Source organism: Solanum stenotomum, chromosome 11, assembly GCF_019186545.1.
Source record: "Solanum stenotomum isolate F172 chromosome 11, ASM1918654v1, whole genome shotgun sequence".
Lineage (NCBI taxonomy): Eukaryota > Viridiplantae > Streptophyta > Magnoliopsida > Solanales > Solanaceae > Solanum > Solanum stenotomum.
In genome coordinates, this window is record NC_064292.1 from 331,609 (window position 1) to 348,099 (window position 16,491).

The following is a 16,491-nucleotide window of genomic DNA, read 5'->3' on the forward strand; positions in this document are numbered from 1 at the left end:
AGAAAAAGAGTCCTAAAACCTTTCCTACTAGAAAAGGAGAGAATAAACCAAATATAAAATAATATTATATTTTCCTTTCAAGAAAAATAAAAACATTTATGGTAATGTTTTATTTTTTCTTAAAGAAAAAATAAATCTTAAATTATGGTAAGAAAAACAGGGCAAAACCCTAACAAATCTCCCCTTTTGGCTGGATTTTCTTGACAAAGCTTGATCTGTCTTCTTCGTTGCATGATAATCTTGTTCTTCAAAATCTTCATGTATCGCTGCTGCTTACCATGATTTAAAATTGATATGGGTTAAAAATTGGAGCCATGAGTTAAAAGTGGAGCCCGAGCATTAAAGTTTGCAGGGGTTGAAAGTTGGAGCCCATGCTCTAAAATAAGCATGAGTTGAAAATTGATTTTGTTTCAAACAATGGAGCAGCAGGATATTATTGAAAATATATTTGAATTTTTCTCCACATGTAGTAGCACAAAAATCTTCATTATCATCACGTTGATTACAAATTGATTTGAAACCATCTTGAGCCTTTCTTCAACCTCATTGAACCATAGGACCGTCGGACCATGTGATCGATGGACCGTGTGCTTTGATACCACTTGTTGGGTTCGAAGGGTGATTAGGGCGTTATGTGAAAGCTTACAATTTGCAAATCATATAGTTGATAAATCAGATAACAAAAACTTATACTAAAAATCAAAATATGATTATATCAAAACTAATATAAAGAAAAACATTGAAACTTTAGAGAGAATAAATCTCTCCATAAACAAGACTCTTAAACGACTACATTGTGGATGTTATTGTTGTTTTTGTTAGAAGAAACAAACCTATATTTATAGAGTCCTAAAACCTTTTTCTTACTAGAAAAAGAGTCCTAAAACCTTTCCTACTAGAAAAGAAGAGAATAAACCAAATATAAAATAATATTATATTTTCCTTTCAAGAAAAATAAAAACATTTATGGTAATGTTTTATTTTTTCTTTAAGAAAAAATAAATCTTAAATTATGGTAAGAAAAACAGGGCAAAACCCTAACAGTAGAGAGACGGTTTCCGAAAGACCTTCAAGAGTCAAATTATGAACTTTTATTAATATTTTAAAATATATTTTCTTATCACAAGAAAAGTTGTAACTTGTAGCAGTACTTATTGTATAATATACCATATAAAATACTAAATTGATCTTATCCAATTTTAGCTTCGAAAATGAATCAAATTGACTTTCAAAAGGAGAAACATAACATACAACTAATTTGAGATGGAGAAATTGATTTTGTACGTCACTTATATATTTTTAGTTTTATAACATTTTAATAAAAGATTTCTATTTTTCTCTGAAAAGTGTCATTGTCTTGTATTCCATTTGTAAGTAGTTAAAGAACAAGTTGAATTTAATTAAATGAAGTCTACATAAATAAAACGTTAGGCGTACCTAAAGTCTGAATAAATAAAAGGAGTTGAATACGAAAAAAACTACAGAATATAAACGTGTGTCTGCACTCAATAATATTTGGAGGACTTAGCATTAAACTATACAAAAATAAACAGAAAGTCATCTCAGTTTACTAATTTCTTCCTAGTTAATGATTGAAGAATATTTATTAGAAAATTAATAAGTCATTTTCTATGTTTCGTTGTTAGAAAATATTTTTCAAAGACAAAGCTTTTTCACAAGGTGAGGTAAAATCATGACTTTCTGCACTTTTATTTGTATTATTTTATGCTAAGATTAATCATGCATTAAAATATATAACAATCAATTATGCCCTAATCAATTTGTTAACTTCGTATCAAATAAGACTTTCGAATCTTGCAGTCTTAAATTAAAAATGCGTATAATCTTTTAAATCGTATAGTCTTAAACTTGTCACATTCTCACATAGAATGTCAGATGAAAAACTTACTAAATACAGAAAGAAAGAAACATCACTATTCTTTCTTCAAAGTGCTTATCAACACTTGTAACTAAAGAAACCTCAATACTTATACCATGATGAATATACTTGCTTCTTTGAGATATAAACAATGAGTATCATTTACTAGGCACGATATTTAGTTTGTTATCGACATTTTTATACTTGTACAACGAAGCACACACGACGTAATACATGAAGTTAGCTGATCCCAGGATGCAACAAAGCCAGAAGACATTATCAATTCTCCCCTTGTTGATATTTAGTCCAAAAATAATGTCTACATCGTAAAAGGGGTTCAACGTCAAAAAATTAATAATGGATTCACCTAATATTGAGTCTAATACCATGTGAAGACAATTTAAATATTTAGTCCAAAACCTATAAGTATATGAGTACGTATAAGGATATATTTTATTTTAATATCTTACGAATATTATCCTAGCACATACACTTGTTGTAAGATATTGTATATTGTGAAAATTTCATATATGATATATATTAAACTAATATTTTCAAGTTATAACAGTAGAATTAAACTTTCAAGTTGTAACAATAAAAAATTTCAGGTTGTAACAGTTTCTTCAAAAAAAAAGCTTTTTTAAAATAATTGTAAAAATTTGTTTTGAAAAAAATAAAAAGATAAAATAAATAAATAATTCGTTTCTGAAAAAAAAAAGGTAAAAAAATGGAAATAAGTGTGTTAATTAAATTTGAATTGATTGAAGATAATTACTAATTAGCATAAATTAAGGAAATTCAAACTAATTAAGAATATTTAGTTTCCTTATTTCACTCTAATTTGTTAAAATTAATTAAAAATTCTGATTTCATCCATTTTCTTCCACATTTCTCTCTCTTCGATTTTTTCCAGAAATCTTGTCACTCTCATCTAATTCATATTCGTTTTTATTCAATAATCTTTATTTTCTGGATGGCTTCTTCTTAATATTAATAAAACATGGTGGTAGATGGGATCCTTCAGGTTAGTGTTCTTTGCGACTTTTTATTTGTATTGTAATACAAACCAAACGTTCAAAAAAATTATGAACAGTGATTCTGAAAAAAAAATTATTCAGATTTTGTTTGTGAATAATAGTTTTAATTATGGCGTTTTTGGTATGAATATTCACTTTTGAAATTATATAAAATTTGTTTGAAATTGGTATAAATTTTTGTTTGAACATTCATTTTTTTTTTGTATGTTTCTGGTTAAAAAATTACATAAAATTTATTTGAATTTGGTATATTGGTTATACCATGTTGGTACTATTTTAGAATTATATTTGAATGAATTTCGTATACTATTTGTCTAATAAATGACAATTAATAGTTAAAAGTGATATTATTTTGGTATTATAGTGGCATGATTCTGCTGTGAAAAAGTGACGACTTATGTCATGAAATAGGTATGAAAAATGTGCATAATAATTATATGAAATTTGTATACTGATTTCAGATTTTTTGTTGTGTATAATAATTTGAATTATGGCGTTTTTTTTTAAATGTATAATGTTATATTTTGGTATGAACATTGAATTTGTTCATTATTTGTCTAAAGCATTTTTTTTTTTGGGTATATTTTTTGTTAAAAAAATAGATAATTTTTTCTTTGGAGTTTGTATAATTATACTACCAAGCATGTATGATAATCGATAATGTTTTAGTACGATTTTTGGTTTGATTGGATTTTTTTTTTTGGCATTATATTGTAATGAATTTTGAGAATAATAATGTAATGAATTTGGTATACTGTTTATTAAAGAAATGACAATTAATATTTCTAAGTTGGAATTATTTTGGTATTCTAGTGGCATGATCCTTGTATGAATAATTGATAACTTTTGGCATGAAATAGGTAAGAAATGTGTGAATAAGAATTGTATGAAATTTGTATACTGATATAACATATGTGTTTTTACTTTTGTATTCTGTAATAACATATGAAATTGTTTTAAAATAACATATGTATTTTTACTTTTGTATAAATTTTGTAAGCATAAAAATGGAATGAAATTTGGATATTGGTATAACATATGTATAAAAGTTATTTGTACTTTTGTATGATATAATATTGACACAATAATTTATGATGAAACAGAAAAATATGCAATTCAAAAAGTGTCGGAGCAGAAATTATTGTTGACTGGTTCAAAAAGAACTGTAGGGAGACCACAACTTGTAAATGGTTTGTTGATGTGAAGTTCAAGAGGTCTAAGATTACGTACAATACATGTCGTCGGGATGAACACAATAGGAAGACATGTTCAAATTACCCTTCTGAAAAAAAAGACATAATTTATTTTTATTTTGATTTGGTTGTTTTACTGTGGCAAACTCATGTTTTGATTTATTTTGTCTTTTAAGTTAATGAATTATAATTTCAGAATATTTATTATGTGTGCTAGTTAATCATTTGTGTATTCAGTGTTTTTCAAATGTATACTAAAAAAATAGGTAATGTTTGTATGCGATTGATATTGATTGGAAAAATGAAGTCAAATCTTAGTATGAAATTGGTATACATTTGGTATCCAACTGACGTCCCAGTGGTAAAATTGAAAAACAACATGTAATTGAGATTTCAACTGAAATAGCCAACGTAAAACTAGTTAATATTGTATCCAATTTGTATAAATTTAGTATTGAATTGATATCCCATTGGAAAATTGAAAAATCAACATGTGGTTGAGATTTCAATCAAATTAGACAACCTAAACAAGTTAATGTTGTATTCAATTGGTATCCAACAGATATCCCACTTGAAAATGAAAAAAACAAAATGTAACTGATATTTCAACCAAATTAGACAATCTAAAACAAGTTAATGTTTTATCCAATTTATATACACTTGGTATCCAACTTGAAATTTTAGAACAAAGACAAAAAATAAAAATGTATAAAATTAGTATCCAACAGGTATAAATCCGGAAAGAATAAATCTGGTTGTAAAACAATGCATATTATATATTGTTGTCAGAAATTGTAGCAAAAGAAATATACATCACCCAAAAATCAAACACATGTAATTAAAAGTCTAAACTGCAATAATTAATACAAGTTCTATATTTTCCTCTCTCTTCAATTTATATTTCGTATTCAAGTGTGATTTTTTTTTATCATATTTAAGCTAAAACTTAAGAAATCCTTATTAAAGATTTTATGATCTCATATTATCTATATATATCAACAAATTTCAGAATTAAATATACTTATTTCACCAACAAAACAATATTTTAGCTATAGAAAAACACACCAAAAACAAGTTCAAAACTTAATTAAAACGTTTTTTTTTTCTCAAGAAATCAAGTTTTAGATTAATTAAAATAAAAAATGAAATCAAAATTTCAAAATATAGAATTCTTAATTCTAAAAAAATCAGATTAAAAAAACAATATCAAAATTTAAAATAAAAAAAAGCAAGAAAAGCAAAAAAAATAGATTAAAGAGAGAGAAAATTACATGTTAAAATATACGGTGATAAATTTATTTTTTAAAAAAAATTAAAGGCCCCAATAGTCATTAATAAATAAAAGTTATTTGAATAAGTTAAAAAAATCCCTTAAAAGGTGTAATAGATAATTACAAATTGATTCTCTCTCATTAATATTATTTCTCTCACCTATTAATTATATAAAAGGAACTGCAATCAATATAATTAAATAATTGATAATATAAAAATATAAAAAAATTAATCATTTAATAAAGTAAATTTTAATTGATTTTTAAATAAAGTTAAATTTTATTGATATGTTGTAACCCGTAATTAAACTGTTATAAGTAAAAAAAATTTAAGAAAAGGTTTAAAACTCGTAATATTGTCTCTTAAATGTGTATATGGTGTGATTTTCCCCCCCAATTTTCCAAGCTCGTAACAAACACTTCTATTAAGGCCCAAGTTATAGTGGCCCAACTCATTCATTCCAAACGCAAGGCTATAAAGGTCCACACATGGTCATAAAAGTCTCTTTAGACATGCAATATGAAATTATATCGAACTCAAAATTTGAAGTTAAAATTTTATTTGAATACGAATTTTGAATTTCTTAAGTTGTATTATTTTTTATAAACATAAAAATCTCACAAGTTGTGAGAACTATCGAAATTTCTCCAATTCGTACGCGATCTTACCAAATGAATAAATAATAGTTCATAAACAAGATATCAGAATGACCTAAGATACCATATTGATAAATCACATGTCTTCAAAATTATTTATAAATCAATATTTACGATTAAAGACTTTCAAATACACATAATTTTATAAAAATTCACTAGTTAACAATAGTAGTAATTAATTATTCTTTAATATAATCCTTTCACATGGTACAAACAATTTCTTCACGCTGAGCATGAATTTAATTTAATTTTTACAGAATAAAAATTTATGGGTCAAGTTTTTTATCAAAAGGGTTGCAATCATGATTTGAAATATCAAATCATAGTTTTGAAGAATCTAAAATTTAAAATTGTGATCCTAATTACATGTCCAAACACCAATTTGAAAGCATAACTTCATAACTCATGTCCAAACGCAAACTAATATAATGCACAGTTTCCAAAAACAGAAAAAAGAGGTCAATGATAAAGAAGGAATCAAAGGGAAAGTGAGAGAAAATAATTTAAAAGAATGAACAAGAACGTAATGAGAAAAATAAGGAAATCGAAACGAAAAATGTATTTTATTCGTAAAATATACACATGACATTGAGTATATTTTATGCCTTTTCTCCAATAATTAAGGTATTGGAAAATAAATTACACACAAATTTCGTAATTAACTATTAACTGAGAATTCTAAAACTTCCTTTATATGAGAAGCATGGCGTAAAGTCACGCATAGGAAAATATCTCTAGTTGAAAAATTATGATATATATATATATATATATATATATATATATATAGAGAGAGAGAGAGAGAGAGAGAGAGAGAGAGAAAAGTATATGAATAAATATGTCAAATATTATTGAAATTTCTGATTTGTCGTCACCAAAGAAAAGGTCATTAACTTTTTGGTCGACATGAAATTTTTCTTGAAGTACTATATATATTCAATAAATATAGTTTATTGTATAACGAGTGAAATCTGAAACAATGACTCTTTAGACATATATTTTCTTGGTTGGCTTGGATAGTCAGTTGAATACAAAAACATTCCAATTAAATGGAAGAGTACATAATTAATTTTTAAATCTAGAGGAATTAAAAAATATAAAAAATTTCAAATTGTTATTCAAATAAGTTGCTATAATTTTAATTGTTAGCGCCAATTGTTGACACCCAATTTTGGACCTCCACAATATAAATTAATCATCGAGTTTCCTAAATTCTAAACGATTTGAAATAATTGGCTTTATAAATTCAAAATAATTTTCAAGTCATTTTAAGTAGTTTTGTCATTTTTATAAATTGCAAAATGATAAATATGGTATTTTATATAGTTATGTGTCTAATTAGTATATTTTATGAATGTTCGAAAATTGTCTCAAAAGGATTTTAGTTTTATTTAAATATTTGGTTATTTAGTTTAAATTAATTAATAGCTTATATTTTGAGTTAATTAGTTTATAATTAAGTTAATTACTATATAATTATCTGTCTAATTAGTATATTTTATGAATATTCGAAAATAGTCTCAAAAAATATTTTTTTCTTTTAATTAGATATTTGGTTAGTTAATTTTGGTTATATAATAGTTTATATTTTTAAATTGTTTAGTTTATAATTAAATCAATTATTTTATTTCGTTAAGATTAAAGAGCTCGTAAATTAATTATGTTAGTTTGTCTTATTTAAATTGCTAGCCGAACTTATCCCAATTAATTTAATTTGGCTACATCTCTAATCCCCGATTGGCTATGTATTAAATCATATGGCAAAGGCTTAAGTTAATTCCCACCAATCTAATTTTGGACTTGCATTTTGCATTTTTAGCAAACTTCCAGCAGCCCTTTTTCCCCACTGTTCCAGCCCATTTTCCCCACTGTTCCAGCCCAACTCCACCTATCTTCCAGCCCTTTCCAATCTTCCCAACAACAAATTAATTTCCAGCCCATTCCCAGATTTCCCTGACCCGGCCCACTCCCCTCTTCCTTCACAAAATAGAACCCAGTAGGCAATTCCAGCTCCAGATGTTCTTAGACAGAACAGTGAGCAAACGGAAAGCAACACAGTACATCGTCAAATTCCAACAGCAATCTCACGGCATCCAACTCCAATTCTCTCCAACGTTCACAAGCCATCAGCAGCGGCGTTAATTTATACGGAGACAGACGGAAAGTAACGAGGAACAGAGAGGGACGCTGTGATTTTGTCTCCTTCCTCACGTCCCTCTCGATCCGTACATTAGCAGCAGCATACGTTCTCTCCCCTTTCCTCTTTCGGAATGGGGTGAAAAATTGGAGAAAAGTATGTCTTCCTTTAATGGTGAAATAATTTTCGAGTTTGAAATTTTGGAATTGGGCCCTTGAGTCCGTTTTTCATCGATTTCCCTCCCAAATCCGAACCCTAGCGTCCCTCTATATAAACTCTCTTCTTTCTCAAAAAAAAGGGGAGGATTTTTTTGGCTTTTGTTTTGGGAGTGAACAAAATTCTGCTTAAGAAAATTTAGGCATCTCTCTAGTTGAGAAAATTTGGTGATTGTTCATTAAAAGAGAGATAGAAATAAACAGTATAGCAAGGGATAAGAGAATACAAGTATATAAAAGGTTTTAAGTTGCTGTTGGTGGAGGAATCTCACTGCTCTGCTCGTTGCTTGTCCAGTCGCTGCCCATAGAAAAGTAATACTTCTTCCCTGCACAATACTCTCTTCGTCTTTGCCATTTCGATACAATGCTGTTAGCTTTAATTATGCTCTTTTGTTGTTTGAGTTTTGGCGTCTTAACAAGTTTTGTTTGTCTCGAATGAGCTCTGTTTTTTATTCTTAATGCTGATGCTAAAGTCATATTGTGTCGTAGTCAATGCTATCATTCCTCTGTTCTTTGTTTGGGGTTCATCTTGCCTTTCTAAATTTGTTATTCGGACATCAACAACTATATATTTTTGTCTTTCGTTTTAGCATCCTGAATATTAAAGTTCCATTCATTTTACTACTGTTGATGTTCTCTGTTCTTCCTTTGAGATGAGGGAAAATCTTGGAATCTTTTAGTATGAAGTTATATGTTGTCATAGCTGTTGATCGGAGAGCATAAGTGGTCATTTTCTTCTTGATTAAATTCCATGGCCGTCTTGTTTTGTATTGCGAATGTGTAACCACCTATTTGGTTTTTATTCCTCTTCGTCTTTAGCATGTTTCCATAGTTCTGTTAAGTGTATTTGCCGTCTGCTTATTCTAGTTTGAAGCTAAATGATTATAATGATTTCGTTGGGTTGTTTTGAAAGGGTTTCATGTTTCTTTTTTATATTTTTATATATATATATATAAATGCGGACTGAGCATCAATACTACTCTTTTCAAATGTTAAGTCATACTCGTTTTTTTTTCCGAGGATTTGCTTTCGACTATAGTTTTGTTTTTTTTTGTGCGTGTGTCTGGAGGTCGGCATTTGGTTTTATATCAACCTAGTTTTACATATCTCTTTCACTTTCATAGAAACCTTTGATGTTATAGCTCTACTTATCGGGTTAAGTTAAAAAAAAAAAATGAAATGCATCTTTGGTCTTCTCAAATTTGTTCCATGTTTTCTTGGTTTCTTTTTAAATGGTATAGCTGATTAAAATAGCATTAGTTTAGTTCGAGATTTCCTTAATACCGTGTTGCTATTTATTCCATCTCGCATCTTATAACTCGATATTATTTGTCTTGGATTCTTTATGGCTTTTATTTCGAAAGTTTTGCCTTGCTATCGTGCCAATTTCGTGCTTGTTGTTTGTAGCTGCTTAAGAAAACACAAACGACCACTTTATATATAAAAAAAAAAGAGTTAAAGTCAACAATGGGTTGTTGTTTGAATAATTGACCTTTAGCTTATTTTGCTCAAATTTTAAGTCACGTATGTTCCCTTCTTTTGTCATATTTGTGGGGACCTCTTATTCCTATAGATTGTTATTTATTTATCATTTATTTTGGGCTAAATACTATCTGCTATATTTTGTTTTAAGAGTTCAAAAGGTATTAGGAGTGTTTTCTTTCCAAGCTACTGACTATAGGATAGTTAGCAAGTTTCATTAAAGTCATCTAGATTCTTGCTTAGCGTAGCTTATTTTGAGTGTATGTCGATTACATGAGAATTTTAAATTATTTACTTAGTTATTGCTTTGAGACATTCTTTTCGAATACTAATCCTTACCATCATTTTGTTGCATGTGATACCATCCGAGTCCTCTTGGACTCCGATCTTCTTTCCCTCATATTTCGAGAGAGCCATAAAGGCTCAAATTCCTTTGTCGAGTCAACCGGCCATTTAAAGTCGATGAACAGGTCCCGGAGTTGAAAGGACACACAATAATTTGGAGAATTGAAAATTGGGCCAATCTTAATTTCAGAAGATTGTATTTTGTTATTTTTTGGGCTTAAGCCTTTGTTATTTTAATTTCATCTTATTAGTATTTAGGACAGGTGGGAGACGAGCCTGAGGCCCAAAGAAATAACTTTTATGTTAGTTTAGGACAGATGCAGATAACTCAAATGGGCCGGAGGCCCAAAACAAAAATGGGCCCAAATACTGGTCCAGGCGGACAGAAACCAGATTTGGGTCCCAACTCCCTTTCCCTCTTTATTTTATGTATAAATTATAGGAACCACATATTATAAGTACTAAATAACAACCTATCCCTTCTAGTTTTCTATTTACCAAAAATCCCTAAAAAATGATGTTTGAGAGATACATAGTGTTGTGCACGGTATACATTAGGTTTGATACATTCCACATAGCGGGATATATAACATTGTGCACGGGATACATTAGGTTTGATACATTCCACATAGCGGGATACATAGCGTTGTACACGGGATACATGCGGGATACATAGCATTTGATACATTCCACATATCGAGATACATAGCGTTGTGCACGGGATACATGCGGGATACATAGGTAAATAAGGGATTTTTGAAATTTTTGAAATAAGTAGGGATAAATGGATATTAAGGTAAGTAAAAGAGTGTAGTTAAGTAATTTGTCCTTATTTTATTATATTTGTATACTTGTTAATATTTGCCGCTAACCTTAAGGTCGAAAAATTCAAATCCCCGAGAGACGTTCATTTTGATTTAACAATTTAACTAAACCGATCATCTCTTACAAAACTTAAGTATAAGTTTACAAAATATTTCGCTTAGATGAATATTTCTGCATTTTATTTAAAATGGTCCTAACTAACAAATAGTTCAAATTTTGCAAGTTAAACTAAGTTAAAATTATTTTAGCCAAATAAATTAATTGTCGGATAACCGCATTAGCGGATATTCTAGGTGCTTTAAAAACCTTCCTAGAATATTAATAAGAACCTCGAACCCCTTTTTTAAGTTTTCATTAGATTCCTGTTTTAGTCTTTTGAAAACAATAGTTTTCTTGATTTTTCTTAAAAATTAAGTGGCGACTCTTAAACCAATCAAAAATATATTTTCCAAATAAAACACCAATTACCTTAATAATTACCATCAATGTAGATAGAGTACTATTAAGTGAACCTAGAGCTAATAATACACAAGAGAGAACCCATCATATTAAATGAAATGATGATCGAGCAAGTTCTTGAATTCATTCAAATAAAAAAGAAATTATTTCAACATAATAATAAATTATTTAAAGGTCATATCGAAAAATTATTTTACTGATAATTTGAACATAAAGATCGAAAATACTAATAATAAAATAAATTTTGTTACAAACTTACAACAAATTTATGTTGGAAGAATTTTGATGAATGGTATGGTAAACAAAGCCACTATGATCCAAAAACAACAAGAACATTAATTAATTACAACAAATTACAAAATCTTAAACATTATATTACATGCATTATTTTCTTGCTAGCCAACTCAATAATAAATTTGATATTTCTAATTAACCTTGCATTATTTTTCCTTTTGAAATTAAGAAACATGTTAAGCTAAACATTTGTTGAGTTCTCATGATCATGGGCAGCAACCTCTGGATTCTTTTCAAATTTTTCAGACATTTGGACTCTATCTACAAAAGGGGTGCTGCCTCCACTAATTTGCCCTGAAAATTGCAACTTTGTATTAGTGCATATTTAATTGGATTTAAATAGTGTTTAAAAATAAATAGTAAACAATTTAGAGTAAAAAAATACGAAAATAACCTTTTAGAGTTTTTCGAATTCCAAAAAATTATAACAATTCTATATCCAAACCGTTAACCTCACCTGGATTGACAAGAGATGTAGTAGCCCTTTTGTTTTTGTAGTGTAAAATAGCAAAAATACCCACAATAGCCCACACAAGCAAGAAGGCTGGAATTGTAGTACCCAGTATTATTGGCATATTATTTTTCTTCTTCTTATTATTTTTCTTGGTTGATCATTTCCTGGTGATGATGAATCATTATTTTGGCAAGATTCATCAGATGAACTGCACAAACCTAAATTGCCTGAAGTACTGGGGAAAAAAAAACACAAAATTAGCTGATGAAAATATGATCTGTTTAATATTAGTTCAGTAGATTTTGGATTGATATGTAGCTTAAATTGACTCATAACAAATTTTGTCAAAGTATTTTAAAAAATGATATGTTATATATGGAAATAATAAAGATTAAAAATAATTTTATTAGGTATGTAAAATAATTTTTAACTTTTCAATCGCTAAACAGTTCAAGAAATATAACAGAAGATATGTTTAATGTTGCTTTTTCTTACTCTATGGTTAGGCCATTTTTGTTTGACAATGAAGCAGGGACTGGTCCAGTGAACTTGTTATTTGCTAAATTCCTGAAAAGAAATTAAACCAAAATTATTTATCATAACAAGCTAATTAAATCGATCAGAACTTGCTACAATGTTGTTTGACCAAACACCTTAATTTTTTAAAATAAATCGATTTTTTCTTCAAAATACTTTTAGCTTTTAAGAAAATTGACCAAACAAGCTAATTAAATCGATCAGAATATAATAGTTTTATACTAACAGTTCTTTTAGATTCGGTAATGTGCCAAAAAAATCAGGAATAGGTCCATCCAAATCGTTGTTACTCAAATCACTGCAATCCAAGAAGCACAAAAAAAAAAAGAGTTAGAAATTAATTAAAATAAAAATATCCCTATTTAGGAAGAAATGTATTTAAATTAATAAAAAAAAATTTTAAAAACAAGAAACATTACATTGTCTCAAGAGCATCCATGGAACTAAAATCTGGAAGTGATCCTGATAGATTGAATTTGCTCAAGTACCTGTAAATTAATTTTATTTCAACAAAAAAAATTACAATTATATAAAGGGGTGCGCGCCCTGAAACAACAATAAAATTATCTTTGTGTGACCTATAGATCACATGTTCGAACCATAAAATCAATCACTAATGCTTGCATTAGTATAAACTGTTTGTGTTATACCCCTTGGATGAGGTCTTTTTGCAAACCTTACGCGGAATGCTTTGTGCATCAGACTGTCCTTTAAAAAGTAAAAACACATATTAAAATGAATTAAATTTTACTTACAGTGCTGTAATGCGAGGTGGATCACTGCTGCTACAATTGATCCAGTCATATGTAAAAGGTGATGGAAGACAAGGATCACCAATCCAGCCTTGTAATACTTCAAATTCCTTTTGCAATGATATTAAAGTCTCCACTATATTTTAAAAAAAAATACAGTACTTCAGTAAGTATAATATCCCATATATAATTCAACAATATTAGAAATATCAATAAATAAAGTATTTAACTTATATATACTGATAATGTAAATAAATTCATATTGTTTTCAAGTTATCAATAGTTATTACGGTCTATGGACAATTATATCTATGGTAATCTTTTAGGCAAGTGTATACATTCTTTTGTACTATGAAACGTATAGAAGTCAAACTCATAAATCAAGATTAGTTTCTATACGTTGAAAGTGTGTAAAAGAATTTACACAATCAGATAACTATAAGTAACCTGAAATAAGTTATCTGCTACAACAGATTAAAAAGAGGGTGTACGTACCATCTTGGGTGTTTGTTCCATCAGTCAATGCATTACCAATAGTGAATATTTCCAAGGCATTGATAAGAGGAGGAAGTGTTGAATTTGTGGTTCTCACAACAGAAAAAATAGTGGATGGTGAAACAGTGAGATTGCTAACATACATTTGAATAAAATCCTCATAAGGTGGCAAAATTGGGTCAGAGATAGACTCATTGTCTTGAAAAATTCTAAATGATCTTGTTTCGTTGACATCAAGTTGAGTTACTTCAGAGAAGTACATGTTCATGTAGATAACATTATCAATAGGAAGAAAATTCATGTTCCATGATATGATGTTTAATGAATTGTTTGTGGAAATTGCATTTTGTAGCACTTGTTGTGGGGGTTGATCTCCATGGCTAGTGTCAATAGTTGTGGCATCACTAGTGAGTGTTTCTATTAAATTTCCAGAACCAGGTGTCCATATTCTGTCATAGGGATCATCTGTGTTCCTGTCCATTTTGATCAAAAAAAATTTGTTATGACAACAACAACATATTTAGTGTAATCCACAAGTAAGTCTGGAGAGGATAGAATGTAGACAGATTTTACCTTTATGGGGTCTCAAAAGAAATTTGTTTAATGAAGTAAAAACAACAACCCCAATGTTGTATAGCTTCGAAAGTTAAGTAGCAACTAAGTCCATATATATATATATATCGAATATATGAATCTTCTATTCATGCCCCTTTATTTATGTCCGTTTTAATCCAATATTTGACTTTTTGTTTTAAAAAATAGAGAATATTTAAATACTAGAAATTCAAAATATATCGAGTCATTGTATTTAATCCGGAAAACAGAATGATGATATGATCATAAAACAGAGAACTAAAAATATAGATATATTTAGTCTCTATCAGCATCCGGTGTGGATCTACATGATCAGAAGGGAGTCCGATTGATGAATGAAAAGAATCTCACATCGGGCTCCCCTTTGAGCTAGCTTTTGGGGTTGAGATAAGACCCAATGTGCATTTGAGTTGAGATAGGTCCAAAATCTATTTAACATGGTATCAAAGTCCGGGCATAATGAATACAATCCTACATCAGTGATGCAAGGGGGACTTTCTTATATGAACTTGAACGATCTTCCCTTCTTGAGTTAGACAAATGAAGCAAGTCGAAATTTCTGACTTCACCACTAACTAACGCTAAATAGAAGTACTCTAACTAACACAAAGAGAAGCAACAAGATAACATTGATGTATAGTTAGGCAGAATATTTTACCTGATAGTTTTGTTGGAACCAAAAGCAACTCTTCTTCTCAAGAACAAAGCATGATTATCATCAACATGACTATACATAGTTGAATCCAAGCCACGAACTTCAAGTGCCGAGATAAAAGGGAATTGATTGTCCTCTGTCTGAGCAAGACACACAGTAAGGTAATCGCCTTTAACGACATAAACTGTCTCATAATATACAAGTTGATCACTCATAGTTGTAACACTGGCCCAATGATTTCCATCAAATTGAAGTGCAAATGATGGTGGATTTGATTTCCCATCGTAATTTCCATAGTAAAAACTAGCTCGAATTAGAACTTTTCCACCCTTTTCGATTTCATCGATTAGGAAACAATTCTTTGTCCTGGTTGTGAACACTCTTAGAGTGTCCATTACGTGTGATATTGAGTTGTTGGATTGTACAACATGAGATTCTCCATTGGCTACGTAATCAGCATCTCCTAACCAATCTATTGAAGTTTCATGATCAGTGTATGCTTCTGATGATCCACAATCTAGGCTCACAAACACTACAAATAAAAAGTAACAAAATAAATAAATAAATCAAGATCAAATAAACAAAGACTATATAGGAACAAGAGTATTCCTCTATGGTTAACCAGAGATGTCAAGTTTAAATTATGAGAATTGAAAACCTTTCAATTCAGTATAGCTACATTTACCCCCCTTAGTAGACCTAGCTAGTGTGAATTCGGATTAGCTAGGTTTTCCACTGATTTACGCTAGAAATAACTTTGTTTCTAGTAATGGGCCTATATATATGATCAAACACGAATTTGGATTAGTATACAAGTAGATTTTTGATACTCCTTAGTTGACGTATCTGACACGAATTCAAATTAATCGAGACAAAAAGGTTTCCAACACGAAATGATTAAATATAGAAAATGAAGAAAGCTTACCATCAGCAGAAACAGAGAAAACAGAAAGAAGTAAAACAAGTAGGAGAAAATGACTACTAGCCATGCTGCTGAGGCTAGAGAATAATGAACTTAAGAATAGAATTGAAAGACAATGAGGCATAAGGATTACTTTATAAAGGAAATATTGTGTTATTAGATGGAGTAATTATTAGGTAGGAACTGGATTATTCTTGACCAGCAGCTTAGTGGCTATCAAGTGGCAAAAGTTGACCCTCTATTTTTGGGTTGCATTGTCCTTTTTATCATTCACACCGTAGACAATTTGTA

At 29.2% G+C, this 16,491-nt stretch overlaps 1 pseudogene; it reads right to left on the reverse strand.

The window, feature by feature from the left end:
• Window positions 1–11,753: 11,753 nt before the first annotated feature.
• LOC125846124 (putative leucine-rich repeat receptor-like protein kinase At2g19210) lies at window positions 11,754–16,297 on the reverse strand (annotated as a pseudogene).
• Window positions 16,298–16,491: the final 194 nt, after the last annotated feature.